The sequence below is a fragment of the Dromiciops gliroides genome, chromosome 1 (genome assembly GCF_019393635.1).
Source record: "Dromiciops gliroides isolate mDroGli1 chromosome 1, mDroGli1.pri, whole genome shotgun sequence".
In the NCBI taxonomy this organism is placed as follows: domain Eukaryota; kingdom Metazoa; phylum Chordata; class Mammalia; order Microbiotheria; family Microbiotheriidae; genus Dromiciops; species Dromiciops gliroides.
Genome location: NC_057861.1, coordinates 588,231,774 through 588,239,290, shown reverse-complemented (window position 1 = coordinate 588,239,290; position 7,517 = coordinate 588,231,774). Strand labels below are relative to the sequence as shown.

The following is a 7,517-nucleotide window of genomic DNA, read 5'->3' as shown; positions in this document are numbered from 1 at the left end:
TAGGAGGGGCCTGTATAGCTCCTAGGACAAAAGAAGAGGCTATGCTTTTCAGGTTTAGTTCCCATTCCACTGAAGTCAGAAGCTGAACGTCTACTACTAGAACTCTCTCATAATCAGTTATTGAATGTTAGACCTTAAAGACAGCTCAGAGATCCAAGTAGATGGGCCCCCTTATTTTATAGATCTGTGTAAATGGGTTCAGAGATATAGGTGATTTAGCTAAAGTGATACATGCAAGTTAGTGGCAAAAGGGATGAGGATCCAGTTGTCCTGACTCCGGGTTTAGACCTCTTCTACCATATCAGGTTATATGCCCTTAATGAGCCCAGTGTGTTGGGGGTAGAGCAGCAGGAACATCTTGGGAGACAAAGGGCCAAAGAACCACCGTGTTAACTTGGGCAAACCTTTAGAGAACTTCAGGAAGTAACGAGTGAAATATCAATCTATGGCATTTGACTTTTTGTCAAGGATGTTCGGCAGAATGTATCCCACCTCCTCTCTGCAGCCTTCTGGGATTCATGGTGTATGTATATGGTGGATGGGGTGGTAAGAGATGCAAAGATGAATAAACCATGGCCCCAGATCTTTAATGAACTTTCAGTATAGCATATGAGATGATACATGAATGAGTGTAAATGTAGCAAAAGTAGAGTGTGATGAGGTCAGAGAGACTTCTAACTAGGTAAATCAAGGAAGTCTTCATGGAGCAGGTAGTATTTGAGCTGAGGCTTAAAGGGTGGACCCCCTGAAGGCTAAGAACTGAGGGTTTTTTTTGGTTTTTTTGGGGGGGGGTTATTTATTTATTTATTTTTGCTGAGGCAATTGGGGTTGACATGCCCAGGGTCACACATTTAGTGAGTGTTAAGTGTTTGAGGCCGGATTTGAACTCAGGTCCTCCTGACTCCAGGGCCACTACGCCACCCAGCTGCCCCACTAAGAACTGAGTTTTAATCATCTTTGTATTCCCCCTCCCCCGGTTCTCTAACTTCTTGGGGCTGCCAGTTATCCTTTTTCAGTAGAGTAGGGGAAGGATATTGATGAATTTTCATAAAGGGATAAGCAGAGTACCATGGAGGGGAAGCAGCCTTCAGAAACAGAGGTAGAACCATTCTATCTAAATGTTTTCTGAGCACCTGTTGTGTGCCCAGTACTGTGCTTGGAATTTTGACCCATATCGAGAAATATTCGATGAGGTTTCTGCCTCTCAAACCCCTTGCAATGCTGAAACAGAGAAGAATAAGTCAAGTACCAAATGGCGAAACCGCAGGCCCATAAACATAGCTAAAGTTGACAAAACGAAAGATCACTGCCTTGAAGGATGAGCAGAGACGACTGGGAAAAGCATTATAAATGGTAATGAGAGCCTAAATAAAAGCAGAGCCCATTCAAAAAATGAGATATAAGAGGCCAACATTGAGGAGAGCCACCTAACTGGATTTAGGATTATCCCTGCAGAGTCATAGGAGGCAAGGTAGTTGAGTTACAGTGAGCCCAGGTGGAAAGGACCTTAAATTTCAGAGGGAAGAGCTAAGGTTTCTCCCCGTAGGCAGCACATAAGCACCGGGATTGAAAACTTGGAATGTAAGTGAGCTGATGAAGGGCCAGTTTTAGGAAAATTAGTCTGCCTATAAAGATCAGAGGGAGGCTGATGCAGCAAACCTTGCATGAAGTGATTAAGGCATGAACTAGGTGACATCTGTGGGAATGTTAAGTAAGGGGTGAATCCTAGACGTTTTGAAATAAAGAAGAACAGGATTAGGCAATAGATTGGATGTGAAGAGAGAGGATTCCAAGGTTTCACATTTGGAGACTAAAAGATAGAATTAGGGAAGTTGGGAAGGGAAAAGAAATTTTTTTGTCTTTGGGTTTTTGTTGTTGTTGTTGTTTTTTGGTTTTGTTTGTTTTTTTGGTTTTCTTTTTGTGGGGGAGACGAGTTCGGTCGAGGATATGCTGAATTTAAGGTAAAGTCGTATCCCAACTTTAACCTGTAGGGAGCTGGTAATTCAAGACTATGGTTCAGGGAGACGTCAGAGTTCTAGATGGTTATTTTCTGTGGTTTTAGAATTGGAATTTCACTTTCCTTTTATATTTCCAATTTTGGTTTCCTTTCTTGTTTACCATGAGAAAACCATGACTGGTCCCAGAAAACTGGGATACTATGCCCACTGCCTGTCCTATATTTAGATGAGTATCTTGGACAAGGTTCAGCCCTCTGAAGCTTGCTTCTAACGAAAAGGGTTAGGCTCTCTTTTTTATTGCCCTTTGACTTTTAAACTCCAAACCCAGAACATGATAACAAGGCAAACTAACTATATGCCAAGTATTGTACTAAGCTTCGAAGATGCAAAACTAAATAAAAAGAAAGATAGTCTTTGTATTCAAGTGGCTTACATTCTATTAGAGGAAGCAATACAAAAAAGGGGGAGCTGAAAAGTTGGGTAGGGTGAGAAGAAGGTATACAGGCAAAGTGTTGAAGTCAGAAAAATCAGGAGCATAGCTTGGAGGTGAAACCAAGCAGGCCAGCCTGGACCCCTACCAAAAAAGGAGGTCCAAGGAGGAACTCACCAATAAGAACTGGGCCAAAACATGACTGGAAGCAGGCCCCAAAGCTCTCATGTAGAATTAGGAAGGGCAGTTCTGAGCATGCTCCTTGGAATGGCTCCTGATACATTCAGAAGTGAAAGTGGTTTTTGAATTTTGCAATTTTGGAGTCATCGACCTTGGGGATATCCTTGACTCTTTTTTTGTTTTTTGCATTTTATATTAATTTAGTTAAGACTTATTTTTCTCACTGAATAGTGTTTTATTTTTTCCCAATTACTTGAAAAGTTTTCAAAGTGCATTTTTGTAAGATTTTGAATTCCAAATTTTTCTCCCTCCCTCCCTTTCCTCCTCCCTCCCCAAGGTAGCAAGCAATACCCTTTACTCAATCACATTCACCCCACCTCTTCTAATCAGTGATCACTTTTTTGTCTTAACTTCCACATTTCTCACATTAATCCCCATTCCAGCCACTTACACAATTTAGTTCAGATGTTCTCACATCTCATTTAAACGACTGTCATAATTTTCTGGTCAGGCTCCCTTGCATCCAGCATCCTCCACACAGTTGCCAAATTGGTATTCCTAAAACACTGCGCTATGTCACCCCCTAACCCTATTCAGAAAAGTTTCAATTGGCTACCCATTGCTTCTAGGATAAAAGAGAAAATACCCAACCTGGTATTTGAGGCCCTCAACACTCTGGCTCCCATCTAACTTTCCAATCTTATTTTATGTTATTCCTTTTCAAATATTCTTAGTTCTGCTCAAACTTATGTGAAAGATCATCTTTTGCCTCCATGCCTTTGTGTGTAAGGGTCTAACATTCATGGCATTTATTCCCTCTTCATCACTGGCTCTTGGAACCCATGGTGTCCACCAAGGCAGAGCACAGATACCACTTCCTACATAAGAACTTTTCTGATTTCCCTGGCTCTTATCCCTCCCTCTCCCTCTCCCTCTCCCTCTCCCTCTCCCTCTCCCTCTCCCTCTCCCTCTCCCTCTCCCTCTCCCTCTCCCTCTCCCTCTCCCTCTCCCTCTCCCTCTCCCTCTCCCTCTCCCTCTCCCTCTCCCTCTCCCTCTCCCTCTCCCTCTCCCTCTCCCTCTCCCTCTCCCTCTCCCTCTCCCTCTCCCTCTCCCTCTCTCTCTCTCTCTCTCTCTCTCTCTCTCTCTCTCTCTCTCTCTCTCTCTCTCTCTCTGAAATTACTTTCTATTCTCCTGTATCTACTTTGTATTTATATCATCAGATCATGGATTTAGAGCTGGAAGGGACCTTAGAGACCATCAAGCCCCACCCCATCACTGGGGTTGTCCTCGTCAACAGATGAGGATGCTGAGGCTCATAAAGGTTAGATGAATTGCAAAGGGTCATACAATTAGTTAAGTGACTGAGGCAGCTAAGAATCCACATCTTCCTAACCCCAAATCCAGCACTCTGTTACCTACTGCACTGGGTACATGCTGTGTCGCCTAGCCCAATAGAACATATAAGCTCCTGGAGTGAGCTGGAGGAAAGGTCTTTCATATTTGTTTTTATATCCCCATCACCCAGCAAAGAGCCTTAAGCATAGTAGGTGCTTCATAAATGTTTGTGGAATTGAGGCTTTGTTGTGATTGGGTAGGGTTTGTTAATGTATGTAGGATCAACAATCCAGGGAAGAGGTAATGGCTAAGGAACTATAAGGAATCAAAGTTGGAAAATACAAAGGAAAGTAATTTTCTTACCTATGACTTGGGATCCTTATCCCATTTGTTTTTCTCTCATAATCATAATCAGCTATATCCCAGATTAGGGTTTCTATGACTTTTTTTTAAACCATGTGACTGTCAACCTTCCAACCTCCTACGTGAAAGTTTGCCTTTCACATCCAGTTGTCAATCATCTTTTATTTGTCTCCTAAGGATGACCTTACCTTGTCTTCCCCATCTTTGATCCACCCTCTGTACGTAGCTGTCAAAGCAATATTCTTTTTTTTTCTTTTTTTTTGTGGAGCAATGAGGGTTAAGTGACTTGCCCAGGGTCACACAGCTAATAAGTATCAAGTGTCTGAGGCCAGATTTGAACTCAGATCCTCCTGACTCCAGGGCTGGTGCTCTATCCACTGTGCCACCTAACTACCCCCAAAGCAATATTCTTTTTAAAAATTTAATGTTGTGGGGCAGCTAAGTGGCACAGTGGATAGAGCACCGGCCCTGGAGTCAGGAGGACCTGAGTTCAAATCTGACCTCAGACACTTGACCCTTACTTGACCCTGGACAAGTCACTTAACCCTCATTGCCCCACCAAAAAAAAGAAAAGTAAAGAAAAAAATTAATGTTCTCTTTCCTTGAGCCATCCTAGGTAATCATTTAAAATGGTGAGGTACTCTCTTGATCCAGAGAACCCCACAAAATCATGCAAGTCAAGGGGTTCAAATCTTTGGGCCCACTTCAAGAATAGTTTGTATTGTCTGAAAGTTGGCATTCATCCATGGCTTCAAAAATATCAAAATAAGAAAGGTTTTTAATAAAAAAAAAACACAGAAAATACTGCTTTCATAAAGATCTGATTGCCTTGGCACAGGCTCTGCATGAAGAATCAAACACAGCACCCCAAACCCTATTACAGAAAAAAAGGTGATTTTGGTGTATCAGTGGAGTGCATCAAAGAGCAGCTCAGGTACAAAATATGCACTGTATTTTAAGATATCTCTCTTTAAAAACCAGAATTTATTTGTAAAGTTGACTAAAGGTACGTTAGATATTTTCCCACAAAAATATCATTTGGATTCTTTTCCCCATGCCCTCCTTCCCTCCCCTTGATAGGGCATCCTTTTTGTTTTGTTTTGTTTTGTTTCCAATTGTATGGCTTTATTCCAAATGAGAAAATCCATCATAAATAGACAATGATCTTAACTACTGCCTGATTAAATCAGGAATGGTATTATTGCAGTCACATACTCAAGCCTCCTTTTTCTTTTTCAATTAATTTCTACTTATGTGACTAATGTCTAATTACCGTTGATTATGTTACATTACATTCCACATTTCACTCACAGTGTGTTTGTGCTCTCTTTGTCATTCCATTACTACTAGTAGTAAATCAAAAAGCATTCAATGGCCACCCATGCAAGTGTAAAGAGCTATTCTTGGTGCTGAAGGGGAGGATATTCAAAAGTTAAAAAGATATATTCCTGGGGCAGCTAGATGGCACAGTGGATGGAGCACCGACCCTGGAATCAGGAGTACCTGAGTTCAAATCCGGCCTCAGACACTTAACACTTACTAGCTGTGTGACCCTGGGCAAGTCACTTAACCCCAATTGTCTCACTAAAAAAAAAAAAAGATATATTCCTTGCTTTCATGCAGTTTAAATCAAGTGGCTAATTAATACAAAACTTCAGTGAGTCCATGTTTTCATTGATGTAGGTACTCTCACCAATGTTGTAGATTGCAAACCGTTTATTCAAAGGCTCCCATATTGTGCTATATGTATACATTCCACAGAATCTTTTGGTCTTTTAGCATTCTGTTGGGGTCTTTGCAGTAGTCAGGCTGTTCACATTATCTCTCATTCTCAAAATATGATTGTCTTGTCTCTTTTTCTGATCATACATTTCATGATTGATATCTTTTATATCATTTCTTACATACCAGTTAGGGACATCCTTTTTGGCAGACAACGCATATCATTATTTCAGATTTGAAACAAGTTAGTATAGCCAGGAGGTGGGGGGGAGACAGAGACAGAGAGAGAAAGAAGGAGAGAGGGAGAAGGGGAGAGAGAGAGAGAGAGAGACAGAGACAGAGACAGAGACAGAGAGAGAGAGAGACAGAGAGAGAGAGAGACAGAGGGAGATTTATTGTTTTTAAGTGGGGGGGGGGTCCAGTAGGATGTCCATGATACTTTTCCACTGCTATAATTTTATCCAAATTGGCATTCAGAGCCTCAGGAGGTTCCACCTCTTCTGCTGGGGCTATAGGTTCCTGAGCCTTAGATGTAAATCTAGGGGCTTCCCTTGCTGCTGGGGTCTCCTTGGAAGAAGCAATAGCTTTGTTGCTGGTTTTTAGTCTGAAGCTAGAGCCACTTTGCTTTTAGTTTCTTGGGCAAAGGAAGATGCCAAAGCCTCAATCTTTTTTGTTGCCCTTCCTTTTTGCTCTTGTCATCTACTTTACTAGTTGCTGTGGCTTCTGAAGACTGGGAGGCCTTTGCCTCAGTGCTAGACACCAGAGTCTTAGAATCATCACTACTGTCTCATGTAACAGAGCCAAGAGCATTCTTCCACTCCATATCCTTATGCTACTCTGCCTTTGCATCAGGGACAGCCTCTGGCTTCTCAGGCTCTGATTTCAGAGACTCTTTGTCTGCCACTGCATGCCTCTCTGCTTATCTTCAGTCTTGTTGGCAGTTATTTTATCAGTGCCCATTTGTCTGTGGTCTCTCTAGCTGTCTGGGCTCCACCAGTTCTTCTACACCAGTTCCTTCAACTTTCTTGCCTTTATCCTTGGCTTTCTCATCATTTATACTGTACCTCTTCTTCTTCATGCTAAACTTGCCTCCCATCTTTAGAGTTCTGGATTTGTTTTCCTTTCCACCCCATCAGTGTATGTATGTGTGATATGCCAAGTCACCATGAGAGTCTTGGGGAGCTTAAGGTCCACTCTTCTGGGACTGGGTAGTACAATGTCTTTCTGGGGCTCAAGGGTGATCAGAACCTATTGGAGCAATGTCTCTACTGTCACTCTGAAGTAATATTCTTAAAGCACAAATCTAGCTACATCACTCGATAGAGTCAAATACAGATTCCTTCATGATACATTTAAAACCCTCCAAAATCTGCCTATGTTTTCAGTCTTATAACATATTGTACACTTTCACTTACCCTATGATTAAGCTAAACTGGTCTTCACCCATAATATTCCATCTCACCACCTTTGCATGGACTGACTCCCATCCGATCTCACAGAATCTCTAATTTCCTCCAAAGCTCAACTCA

General features: G+C 41.9%; 1 pseudogene; it reads right to left on the bottom strand.

The window, feature by feature from the left end:
* Nucleotides 1-947: 947 nt before the first annotated feature.
* On the bottom strand, nucleotides 948-7,084 carry LOC122752275 (annotated as a pseudogene).
* Between the last annotated feature and the right edge of the window lie 433 nt (nucleotides 7,085-7,517).